At 45.6% G+C, this 12500-nt stretch overlaps 2 protein-coding genes across 5 annotated transcripts in view; one reads left to right on the top strand and one right to left on the bottom strand.

Annotated features, from left to right (window-relative positions):
* LOC125045148 (39S ribosomal protein L38, mitochondrial-like) overlaps positions 1-68 on the bottom strand; it is a 19663-nt gene extending 19595 nt beyond the window's left edge. Inside the window, exon 1 of the mRNA XM_047642287.1 lies at positions 1-68. This exon is cut by the window's left edge and continues 204 nt beyond it. The gene's annotated coding sequence lies outside the window, so the exon portion shown is untranslated.
* LOC125045146 (protein lin-10-like) overlaps positions 1-12500 on the top strand; it is an 88349-nt gene that overhangs the window by 26678 nt on the left and 49171 nt on the right. The gene's annotated exons all lie outside the window — the stretch shown is intronic.

Raw genomic sequence — 12500 nt, 5'->3', positions numbered from 1 at the left:
CTGACCTCCTCCGCGCCGACACCACCGCCGCTGCCACCCCTCTCGCCGCTCCCTCTCCCCCCTCCTCCCGACTTCCCTCCCTCTTCCCCGCCGCACCCCAGTCCTTTCGTGCCCCGGGGCCCGGCGTGCCAAGGGGATGTTCTTCCGGTCTCATTTTTTCCACCTTTGGCGTTCCATTCATTGAGGCCGACCAGCTGATAATCACCTTAAGCATCGCGCGGCCTCGATCGGAGGTCGTTTCTTGCCGTGGGGCTTGCTCTTTCTCTCCTCGGGTTTTGTCTTTTTCTTTCTTGGTGTTTTATTCTGTGTGTGTGTGTGTGTGTGTGTGTGTGTGTGTGTGTGTGTGTGTGTGTGTGTGTGTGTGTGTGTGTGTGTGTGTGTGTCTGCCTGTCTGTCTGTGTGTGAGGGATTGGGGAAGTAAGGGAAAGCTCTCCAAGGTCTAATGGCTCATATGATAATGACCCCTTCCTTGTTGATTTATTATCCTTTTCGTCCTCTGCTCCTGCATTCCCCGCTGCCCCTCCCTCCCCTGAACGATTTCTCTTTTCCGGCCGCTTCCTCCCCCTTCCCTCTCCCTCAGTACCCGCCCTCAGAAATTTTCACCAGCATTAACAATTCATGTATTCATGTGCTTCGAGATAAAAGCATACAGCACATTTTCTCATTGCATTCATTATTCAGTCAGATACACTGAATTTATCTGCAGTGGCTGCTTCCGGTGTGCGCGTTCATTATCAGCACGGCGACGGCGCGGGGATCCGGAACTTCACCGTTCACGGGGGTTGTCGTCTCCAGGAAAGTTTGTTACGTCTTCGCGCCGTGACGCTTGAACGAGATTTTCTCCCGACAGCCGGAAGTAGTGCGAGTGGTGCGAATTACGTAACTGGAACATATGGTCCTGGTGGTTGGATTTCCCCTCCCCCCCTCTTCTCTCTCTCTCTCTCTCTCTCTCTCTCTCTCTCTCTCTCTCTCTCTCTCTCTCTCTCTCTCTCTCTCTTTCCTTCTATCTTTCTCAGCAAGTCTTTGTCAGCATTTATCCGTCTGTTTCATTTTTTCTTTTCTTTCGCAACCCATGCTGTCTTCCCAACTCACACCGATTTCCTTCACCCGCCTGTTTATTTGTTGAACCGGAGGCGTTTCTGTGATAGCATGACGTCTTTGATTTCGCGGGGAACGTTTCGGAATTCAGGCCGCCGTCAGTTTTTTAGTTCAGTTTGCCTGGTTGGCGTATCCGCGGGAGGCAGTACGAGAGTATATGCAAAAAAAAAAAAAAAAAAAAAAAAATGGGCTGGAAGAGATGGAAAGAACCAAAGGAAGGGCGGATCTTGCGGAAGTTAAACTGTATAGAATTGTATACAATCGCATTCGTCGTCAGGATTGACACAGATGGCGGGGACTGGCGAGTCGCACCACGTCCCGGTGACGCAAGCGTGCGAGAGAGAACTGTAGTTGAGTGAGCTGTAGACATAGCGTAGGATTTGCATCAGGAACCCTGATTTCCTACTATGACGGCGAGTTAATTAACTTATCAAATTTACCTCCCTGATATAGTCACTTTATCAGGTACATAGGTTCGGAATACGAATGGAACGCATTGATCGCATTATATTACGGTCCCCTTCGTACCGGTAATGTCGGGAAACGTTAAGCTTCTTGTTCCGGAATGGCTGGCTGCAGACGCGCGGCTTTGGCTCGGCCAGAATTGGGCCCTGGAGGAGGGGGTTCGGGGAATTGATTTCGTATGCCCTGTTGCCTGTTTTGTTGCTTTTTCCATAGTGTTTTTCTTGAGTGTGCTCTAGTAGGCTTCTGGTGACGTTTCCAGAAAATACATTTGAACTTAAAAAGTATTTTTGTTCTTTTTTACAACAGATTCTCAATGACTTTGTAATCAAACAATTTCCAATGTTAGATATTTCACAAACCGTGCCGTCGACGACGAGGCTTGCAGGCCCCACGCTGCGAATGCTACGGTTGAAACGCAGCCACAAACAGGTTATTCTCTGGTTATCAATAAGGGTCAGAAGAGGAACCGAACGCTGTGACAACACCGACCTTGTGGTTGTTCCTGTTCCGTGTGTAGAAAGCAAGGCGCGAGGTCGGCATTGCCATTGTTCTGAGGTATTGACAAGAGAGTATGGATTATGGTGATGAGACCTGGGATGGATATTAATGTTCGAATCCATCTCTCTTCGGCTCTCCCTCTTCGCTCCTTCACTCGTTTCCCCTTAGTCCTTATCTTCTTATTCATTTTCCCTTCGCTCCCCGCATTAGACTTATGATTTGTGATTATCATGTCGCCTTCCTTTACCTCATTTTCCCAAGAGTCGCCGACATCCCTCTCATTTCCCGAATTTTCATCGCCCTTGCCTTTTTATTTATCCTTAAGTCTGTTAATAACTAGTTCATTCTCAAGTCTATCCATATTATCTTAATGGTTTTCCCTTCATCTCCCTCTTTTCTCCAGTCCTCCGTTTCCTTCCTTTTATACATATACCTAGATATGCATTTACGCATATGCACCTGTGCCTGTAAAGCATATACATACAAGGCCGCGTATAAAGGCGGGAGGCAGAGTGCAAACCTCCCTCGGCAAAGGAACGAGCCACGAACCGCCATCTCGACGGGAATCCGTGAGCCAATTCAATTTCAACTTCATCGAGGTTGGATATCTGACATAGCGCAGTGTATGTAAAGTCAGATAAAGCGCTGCGGAATGGCAGTTGCCTCGATTTTTTTTTTTTTTTTTTATCTTGTGGAGTGCGGGGGGAATCGGTGGCGAGGCGAGCGGGACTCTCATGACGGCGAGTACAAAGAGCTCGAACTATGGAGTTAGAGGGAAGGACTTTGTCACCAGGACTCGATTAGCATCCTCTGCCTGTTGCTGAGTGTGCTTGAGGTAACTTTACTTCGCTTGGTGGAAAGGAAGAGGGGTGGGGGAGACACTTTAGTTATTAGGGAAAGTTCGCGACGAAGCATAGGCATGCGCGCGTGCATAAACCTTTTCTCACGGTTCACGACTTTTTCTTGACGTGCCGATTATCACATTTCGAAAAGAAATCTGTCTACTAATTTTTTTCTCTAAAAGTATGGTGCTGAAATCCACTTCGGGGAATTGTGAATATAGTGAAAAGAGAGGAGAGGGTACAGGGCAGTAAGTAGGCCTGCATAGACTTGCTTGACAGAGATGGACAGTAATCCTGACCAATTTACCCGTCGCGAGGAAAATCCCCTCTCCTCCATCTTCTTCGCCCGCACGTCGTCGATCTCCCCGGGGCTCGGAATTCGATGCCCCGCGTTACTCCTCCTGTGATTACTTCAGGGTAACACGCTTTCCAGGATCGACAAAGAAAATAACGAGACGTCCTTAAGAAGGGGAAAAAAACAAAAGGAAAAAAAACACTTTGTCCGGGTGGGTTTAGATGGCGGAGAGTGGCTTTGTGAATGTTGAGGAGGACGCGTTTTCTTTCCCCATTTCACGAACCGCTTTCTCATTTAATGTTTACCCTTGCTTTTTTCCTTGAAGTTAATATTCTCCTTGAATTCTTATCCCCTCCTCATAACGCTCAGAATTAGCCATTGGGGACGGAGGGAGACGAAACAAAGGAGCCGCTGAGGATAAGAAAAACACCTGCCATGCAAAGCTGATGTCGTATTGACGTCTGTGCATGGCGTCTGCGAGGTCGGTGTAATGGGAAGGACACTGTAAGGGATGCGTAGAAATATGCAGCTAATTATGGTGAAGGAATCTTGACATGTACGTAAGGTATGTGTGTGTGTGTGTGTGTATACGTATATATGTGTTTGTATGTCGCCATGGTACGTTTGAGTACCATTAGTGCAGGATTTGAAGAAATGCCCGTATAAATGTTTTCTTCCCCTTGGCTAAGACCCAGCGTTGGTAGTAATGTTTTTACCGCCATCTATCACGCTGTCTTTACTGCCTTGCCCCCCACAAGATTATTGCACCAGTTTCACTCTAAATTTTGTTCGTAAATTTCCTGAAATGTAAAACGAGGATGTATTGTATTTCCCATTATGAGAGAAATGCTTTTTGTTGCGGTTGTTGCTTCTCCGCGGGTACGATTTTTCTGCCTAGATTTTCTGCGATGGATAATTCAATCGCCTGGATTTTCTGCTTGCCTTGCCTCCCTCGGTCGGGTTTGACTTCTCTGGAGCTTGTGTAAAGTTTTCTGCGTGTCATACTCGAAGCAGAAGTATAGGAGAGTAAGGGAGGGAGAGGTGGACGGAGAGAGAGAGAGAGAGAGAGAGAGAGAGAGAGAGAGAGAGAGAGAGAGAGAGAGAGAGAGAGAGAGAGAGAGAGAGAGAGAGAGAGTATGGGGAAAGAGAGAGAGAGTATGGGGAAAGAGAGAGAGAGTATGGGGAAAGAGAGAGAGAGTATGGGGAAAGAGAGAGAAGGGGGAAGAGAGAGAGAGAAGGGGGAAAGAGAGAGAAGGGGAAAGAGAGAGAAGGGGGAAGAGAGAGAAAAAAGGTGAGGAGGGAGAAGGGGGAGGAAGAGGCAGAGAGAAAAGGAGGCTAAGAGAGAGAGAGATGAAAACCGAGGAGAGGAGAGATACACAGATTAACTACATAATGACAGCCAGACAGAAGAAGAGAGAAAGTGAAAGTGAAAAGGGAGGAAAAGACCTAGATATGGATGATAATGCAATTCAATACGACGATTACGATACGATTCAAATTGCAGTTGAAAAGACACAAGGGACAGCCGGCAGCATCAGTCAGTTCGAGCGAGGAAAAAATAATTTGTTAAAAATCAAATTGGAAAGAATTGTGATAATTACATTAATTCTCTTGAACCCCCCTTCTTCTCTCCCCTCCCCCTCTCCTCTCCCTTCTCCTCTGCCTTCTCCTTTCTCCCCTTTCCCCTCTCTCCTCTCCTTCGGGCGCCTCTTGTCTCACCGCCAGACAAAGGAGTTGGCGATGGAGTAATGGCGGTGAAGGTGAGTCCGAGTGCTTTTGGGTGAGGGCACTCTACCCCAACCTTTTTTACGTCACACACACTCTTCCTCTTCCTCTACCGCCTCCCCCAGCTCTTCCACCTTCCTCCTCCCAACTCTTCTTCGTTCTTCCTTCCCTCTGCCTTTTCCTCCTTCGTCCTCCCCACAACTCTTCCTATTCCTCCTTTCCCCAGCTTCCTCCTCCTCCTCCTCCTCCTCCTCCTCCTCCTCCTCCTCCTCCTCCTCCCAGTCACCTCTTCCTCCTCTTCGCTACTTTGTCTTTCCTTTCCCGTCCACATCCTCCTCCCTTCCTCCACATATGCCTCCTTCCTCTCCCACCTCCTCTTCCCACTACCCTTCTTCCACACCACCCCCTCCTCCTCGTTCCCCCACGCCCTTTCTTTCACTCTTCCCCAACCTACTCCTGTACCTCCGCCTTTACCTCCACCTATTCCGCCTTCCTCTTCCTCTCTTCCCAATCTCTCCCTCCCACCTCTTCCTCCTTCTGCCCCCCACATCGTCCTTCTTCCTCCTTCCTTTTCCCCCCGACGTCTTCTTCCTCCTCCCCACTACCCCCACAGCCTCCGCGCACACATTCAGCGCCACTCTCACTCCCGCCCAAAAATAGCGCCCCACTTGAGGTCGGCAGGCAGAGCACTCCAGCAGTTCCGTCAGTGTCTCTGCGTTGGTCATTACCAAGGTTGGCGCCTCGGCCGGAAACCCGGGGCTTCCTAGCGGCCGGGAGAAGCTGCTGTGTCCAGAATGTTGGCGGGGGGGGGGGGCAAGGGGGGCCGAAGAGGAGGTGGAGGAGGAGGTAGTGAAGATAGGAAGAGGATGAAGAGGAGGTGGAGGAGGAGGTGGTGAAGATAGGAAGAAGATGAAGAGTGGATAATTAGGACGTGGAGAAGAGGATGAGGTGGGGGGTGAGAGCAAAATGGGGTTGGTTGGGGGGGAGGGGGAGGAGGAGATGGAGGAGGTTCGTGTAGCTCAAGATTTACAGCATAACGACCTCCTGCTCATTACCTCTTTCTTTGTTTTCCCTTTCGTATAATTCCGCCATTTTTTTTTCTTTCTTTCTTTCTTTCTTTATCATCCTTCTTTAATTCTTAGCCCGGCCTCTCGCAAGGAAGACACGGAATCTTGCCTGACCATCGATCTTTCTGTAAGTAAAAATGTAGAGAAAAAAAAAGAAAGAAAGAAGAAAAAGAACAAAGGCAGGGTGGGGGGAGGAAGAAGAAAATAAGAAAACGCATGCTTGGCATTTCCGGGATCGTGCACATGTTCTTTAGCGAAAGTTTGTTGGCCGGAAAAAATGCGCGCGTTTTTTTTTTTTTCCCCTTTAAACTTGTGAACAGTGGCTGGAAAACTCTAAACAGATTTGAGCGGCGAGGGGAAAGTGTGGGCAGCCTGGCGTTCGTATGGGGGAGAGGGAGATGAGAAAGATAAGGAAGGTAAGGAAACGTAAGAGGAAGGCATGGAGAAAATACGGCAATGGAAAGAAGATTGCAAGATAAGAGAAAGACGTATATAAAAGTATATAACAATATGTAACAAGATTTTACAGCAAAAAAAGGTAATCATAAACTTAAAACTGTTCAAATATTACAAAAAACTTACAAGGTACATTAAATACTTTGGACATTGTGAAAAGACAAAGCGCCCCGACATAGGGAAAGGCAGGAGAGAGAATGGGACATAGCAATTAACGGATAGAAGGCTAGAAGGAGAGCACGGCAGGCAAACAGGAGGATAGAAAGAGAAAAGGACAGACAGACAGATAGGAATCTGCTGCGACTATCGGGAGGTCGAGAGCGAAAGTGAAAGTCGTGAGGACCGGGGGAAGGGGAGGGGGGAGACAACCGGCGTGACCCCGACCTTGGACAGCCATTATGAGACCACTATCGGCCGTGGTCTCTGTGTGTGTGTGTGTGTGTGTGTGTGTGTTTGTGTGTGTGTGTGTGTGTGTGTGTGTGTGTGTGTGTGTGTGTGTGTGTGTGTGTGTGTGTGTGTGTGTGTGTGTGCTTGTGTGTGTTTGTGTGCGTGTGCGTGTGTTTGTGTTTGTGTGTGTGTGTGTTTGTGTTTGTGTATGTGTGTGTGTTTGTGTGTGTGTTTGTGTTTGTGTGTGTGTGAGTGTGTGTGTGTGTGTGTGTGTGTGTGTGTGTGTGTGTGTGTGTGTGTGTGTGTGTGTGTGTGTGAGAGAGAGAGAGAGAGAGAGAGAGAGAGAGAGAGAGAGAGAGAGAGAGAGAGAGAGAGAGAGAGAGAGAGAGAGAGAGAGAGAGAGAGAGAGAGAGAGAGAGAGAGAGAGAGAGAGAGAGAGAGTGAGAGGGAGAGAGAGATGGTGCGTAAGAGAGTATGTATCTGTGTCTGTGTCCGTGTCTGCGTGTGTAAGTCCCCCGCGCGCGAGTGTGCGTGCGTAGAATGATAATAAACTGATGCAGAAATAGAAAATGGAAGAGAGGAAGACGGAAATTACATCACGGGAACCATTGTGAGGGATGGTAAGAAGTCTCCTGCCATAACTCTATCGCGGCGAGGAAACATTTGTCCGTTTGAGAATTCCTTTCCTTAAGCCCCCCTCTCTCTCCCCAGCCCCCCGATCGGAGCGATAAAAGGCGAAATATAAAATGGCCTCTATAAAGCAAAGTGACTCTCCAGCCCAATTGGGAGACCTGAGCAATTTTATCATCTCTGGAGTGACCCGGATATTGCTGGACCCCCACGCCCTCTCGCGGCCCCGTCCTCTCGCTCCGTCTCCCTTCTCGGCTTCTTCGTCTGCGTGTTTTTCTCTCCTCTCTCTCTCTCTCTATCTCTATCTCTATCTTTATCTCTATCTCTCCCTCTCTCCGTCCGTTCCACTGTATTTGCCTTATCAGCGTTTTTCTCTTTCATCTCTCTTTTGTGTACATTTGTTGTATTCGTTATTTGCTCCGCCCCCCCCCCCCCCCCCCCCGCCCTGCGTATTTTTCTTCCGTGGATTCACTTCCTTTGTCTTTTTTATAGAGCGTTTGCTCTGCCTCCTCCGCCCACGTACCGCCCACATACTTGCCTTTTTTTCTATCCCCTCCTCCCCTCCTTCTCTCCCTCCCTCCCTCCCTCCCTCCCTCCCTCCCTCTTTCCGCGACTCTCTCTTTCTCTCCCTCTCTTCTTCTCTCTTGTCTCCTCTTTCTCTTATTTTAACCACTTGCTCAATCGTCTGCATTAAAGGAAAGGCAGAAGCAATTAAAAAATCAAAGAAATGCTAAAAATAAAAGGGGAGAAAAACCCGTAATGGAATAGAAGAAACAGAGAGAGAAGCTCGACCAAAAGCGAGATGGAGATTATTCCGCCAGAAATTGAACACTCATCATTGCGTCATGCAGCTATATTTAGATTTTTCTTCAGAAAACAAAAGGCTGTATTTCTCATTGGATATTCCTTGACGTTATTATCTCTCTTTCTTTCTCTCTCCCTCTCTCTGTATACATGTCTATCTATCAGTTTACCTCTCTCTTTCCCTCTCCCTCCTCCTCCTCCTCCTTCCTCCTTCCTCCTTCCTCCTTCCTCCCTCTTGTGAAGCAGCACAAGATCGAGTTTAAGCTTGGAATTTTGTCTTCCTGAGAACTGGTGCATGAAACTTTCAAACTTCACTCGTGCGGATGTGTTTGCATGGTTATGTGCAGGGTCTTGTATGGTATCTGATCCTAGGGCGAGTGGTGTTTATAGACTTGGAATCCCACGCGAGTGTTTGTTTAATAGTCTGCCAAGAGCGGTATTCCTTGTAAGTTTACATTGCCTTGTTTTCTTTCTGGTGTTACCTTGGTGTATCTTTGCAGAGTCAATTTTTTCTTTAAATCTATGTCACCGTGTGTTTATTACTATCAGACTTTAACTTTGTTGCCTTTCCCTAAAGCGGCTAGTATCATAAGGTGAGAGACGTTCTAGTCCGAGAGTTCCTCATCGCAGTCACAATCCTCATCAGCAACATGCCTTCCTCACGGATACCATAAATGGCACAGCAATATCCGCATTGCTCGGCGCGATCTACACATTCCGATTTTAACACACCCGTCTCCGTCCCGCCGGTGGGAAGCCGCTCTGAATAGCAAGTGTGATTTTTGGGCGCCGCGCGGTGTTTTTTGTGTGTGGCTCCATGTCGCTTCATTGGTTGTGAATGCTAGTGCAGATGAGTCGCCTTTTATTTTCTAGATTTGCTTTGACGTCGGTGAATAAATGGGGGTCTTGTCTTTCATCCTCCATCCCTTACACTTCAATCCTAGTTGTATTTGATACGTATCTGGTATCCTTCCATCGCAGACTCGCCCGGGAACACTAATTTACGCAGCTTGCGAGAAGACATTTTCACAATATCTGCTGGAGGATAATTGGCAGCATTTCTGTTCCGCTAACAATGGAATTACACCACTAAATTTGAACGGCTTCCGCTTGAAACGGAATTATCAGTGTTGACATAGTGCTGACCTTCCCTCAAACTGCGCTGCGCTCTGGATTTACGGCTGCAAGCTGGAAGGAAGGAAGGGGGAAGGGGCGGTAGCAAACTTTTGAAAAGTTACGACGATATTAGTAACTCCGTGTGACACTGTGTCTGATACATATCTTCGCTTGAGATCGAACTCAACCACTGGCAGGAAGTGACGAATCATCGTGTTTGCTTTATTTATTCTTGAATCAACGAAAGAAGCGTAAATTACCTACCCGGCACAATTAGAAAGTTTGTCAGCATTGTGTTCTATCAAGCAAATACAAACATTTGGAGAAATCATTGAATGCTGATCTTCACAGGTGATAATCTTAGCTTCTCAAGCCTCACGTCGAAGGAGAGATCGAATCCAAATACAGCTAGACCGCGATTCACCCATCAGAAAGTGTTTACTGTTCGAGCGGAGGAACATCAAAACTAGCCCTGAATTCCGAACCGTCATAGAAAACGGAGTACGTAATCGAATATTCCCGGTGTCAATACAGTCTCTCCCGCCCTGACCCTCCCGCCGCCCCCGCCCGGCCGCCCGCTCTTCCCATTCCAATATTCGAGGCTGAATGTGTATTCGGGAGATTTAGGGCCATATTTTGGCCTCCAGTTGAGATTTGAAGCTCATGCGAGGGAAAGGGGAAAGGGGCGAGGGGCAGGGGGTGTCTCTCCAGGCCACTGGAGTTTCAGACGAGGTATACACACTTTAGAGGCGAAAGCGTTTTGGCGGTCTGTAGAATTGGAAAGTCGTAGTAACGGGGTCGCGAAAGTGGCAGGGGAAGGGCAGTATGGGAGAGCGGATTGGAGCCGCGGTGGCCGAGTGCAGAAAGGTGAATCATACTTTTTATCTCCTTTCGTCCGTCCATATTGTGAGAAAAGTCGGACTTCAGTAAGCGTGTGATATTATGAACGCTAAATCCCTTTGTAAGCGATAAAGCGAGTGAGGTTTTGAAATCAGCTCAGAAATTAATATAAGAGCATTACCATGATGTTTCATTTTTTTGTGTGGATTTGTACTTTTCATGAAAAGAAAGTCGAAAACACAATATATTTTCTTTATAACTTTTTACTGTACAAACATGCCCACGCATATGCATGCGCGCGCGCACACACACACACACACACACACACACACACACACACACACACACACACACACACACACACACACACACTCACACTCACACTCACACCCACACCCACACCCACACCCACACCCACACCCACACCCACACCCACACCCACACCCACACCCACACTCACACTCACACTCACACTCACACTCACACTCACACACAAACACACACACACACACACACACACACACACACACACACACACACGCACATATGTATGCATGTATATATGTGTGCATGTATATATTGTGTGTATATATATACATATATAGACATATTTATATATAAACATATATAGAAATATTTATATATATACATATATAGACATATTTATATATATACATATATAGACATATATATATATACATATATATACACATCTACATATATATATATGTATTATACATACATACATACATATTTATATATACACATATATACAAATATATATATACATATATGTGTATATAATTATGTATATATATTTATGTATATATGTATGTATATATATAAATATGTCTATATATGTATGTATATACAAATATGTCTATGTGTATGTATATATGTATATATACTTATATATATGTATATATACGTATATTCATGTATACATATGTATGTAAAATGTATATATGCATATGTATATATAATGTATATATAAATATGTCTATATGTGTATGTATATATGTATATATATATACATGTATATATACATATATATATGTATATATACATATATTCATATATACATATGTATGTAAAATGTATATATGCATATGTATATATAATGTATATATGTGTATATGTATATATAATGTGTATACATGTATATTTAATGTGTATATATATACATATTTGCTTGTATATATAATACATATATACATATATATTATATACATATATACATTTGTGTATATAATACACATTTATATACATATGTATATATATGTTTATAAATATGTGTGTATATATAGTATGCTTTAAATTGCATATATTTACTTATTGTTGCTAACTGGTACCTTATCTTCATCATTAATATGGTAAATTTACTTTCACATTTCATAAGGCACCTGATTCAGTTCACTTTAAGTATTTTTATTGGATGTTGTTCGTAGGGAATATGGCTATCCGTGCGTAGGTGTGTTTTAGATGAGAAAGAAAGCCTTGGTTTCCCGGGTGACTTTAGGAAAGGGAAAGTTTGCGACAAGTTCGGATGCTTCTTGGCTGGATTTTCCCCTCACTGACCAGCCCTGTCACAGGTTTCGATGGAGGCGGATGAGGGCCGATGTTGCTCCATCTGCTCACTTTTCCGTTCATCCATCACCTTGCTGTGTGCTGTTATCACTGTCGCCTAACATTTTCTAAATATGAATATCGTTTAAACTGGTGAAATTCGTGTGTTGTTGCGGAGTTTCGTCTATTCTCTCAATTCGCTTCGGAAATCAATATCATCTTTCCGAATCACCTGTTCGAAGCCGACGAGTCGAACGGCCAGTCAGCCCAAATCAGCAAATCAAATCAGACCTGCTCACCACATTAAGGGGATGCGAAACCTCTGATTGCGCCATTTGAAATCCCGGAGGAAGACAAAAACCGCGCTCCTGAATATAGACGGTGAGATCGAAGGGGCGGAGGTTAATTTCGGTTCCTGAGGTGCAGCCCGCGCGCCTAATAGCGGCCGGGGGAGAGGAAAAGCCGGGGAGTTGCATGAAATACGGCACGGGAGGAGATTAACCCGGATATTATTATATTATCTAAAATGTAATCCGTTTTTAATATCTTCTTGATCGGTTGCAAAATTAGTTGAATGTGGTAGATATACGGTGACTAAGGGGCGTGTTTATGAATCTATATATTGAAAATTGTTTTGGTTATCTTTTATAAAATGGATTATCAGTTCTAGAAAGCTTTTTATCCCGACACGGAGGTTGGTGATGCAGTTGT

The sequence above is a fragment of the Penaeus chinensis genome, chromosome 36 (assembly GCF_019202785.1).
Source record: "Penaeus chinensis breed Huanghai No. 1 chromosome 36, ASM1920278v2, whole genome shotgun sequence".
Taxonomy (NCBI): Eukaryota; Metazoa; Arthropoda; class Malacostraca; order Decapoda; family Penaeidae; genus Penaeus; species Penaeus chinensis.
The sequence above is the reverse complement of the archived record's forward strand: the minus strand, read 5'-3'. Positions and strand labels throughout refer to the sequence as shown.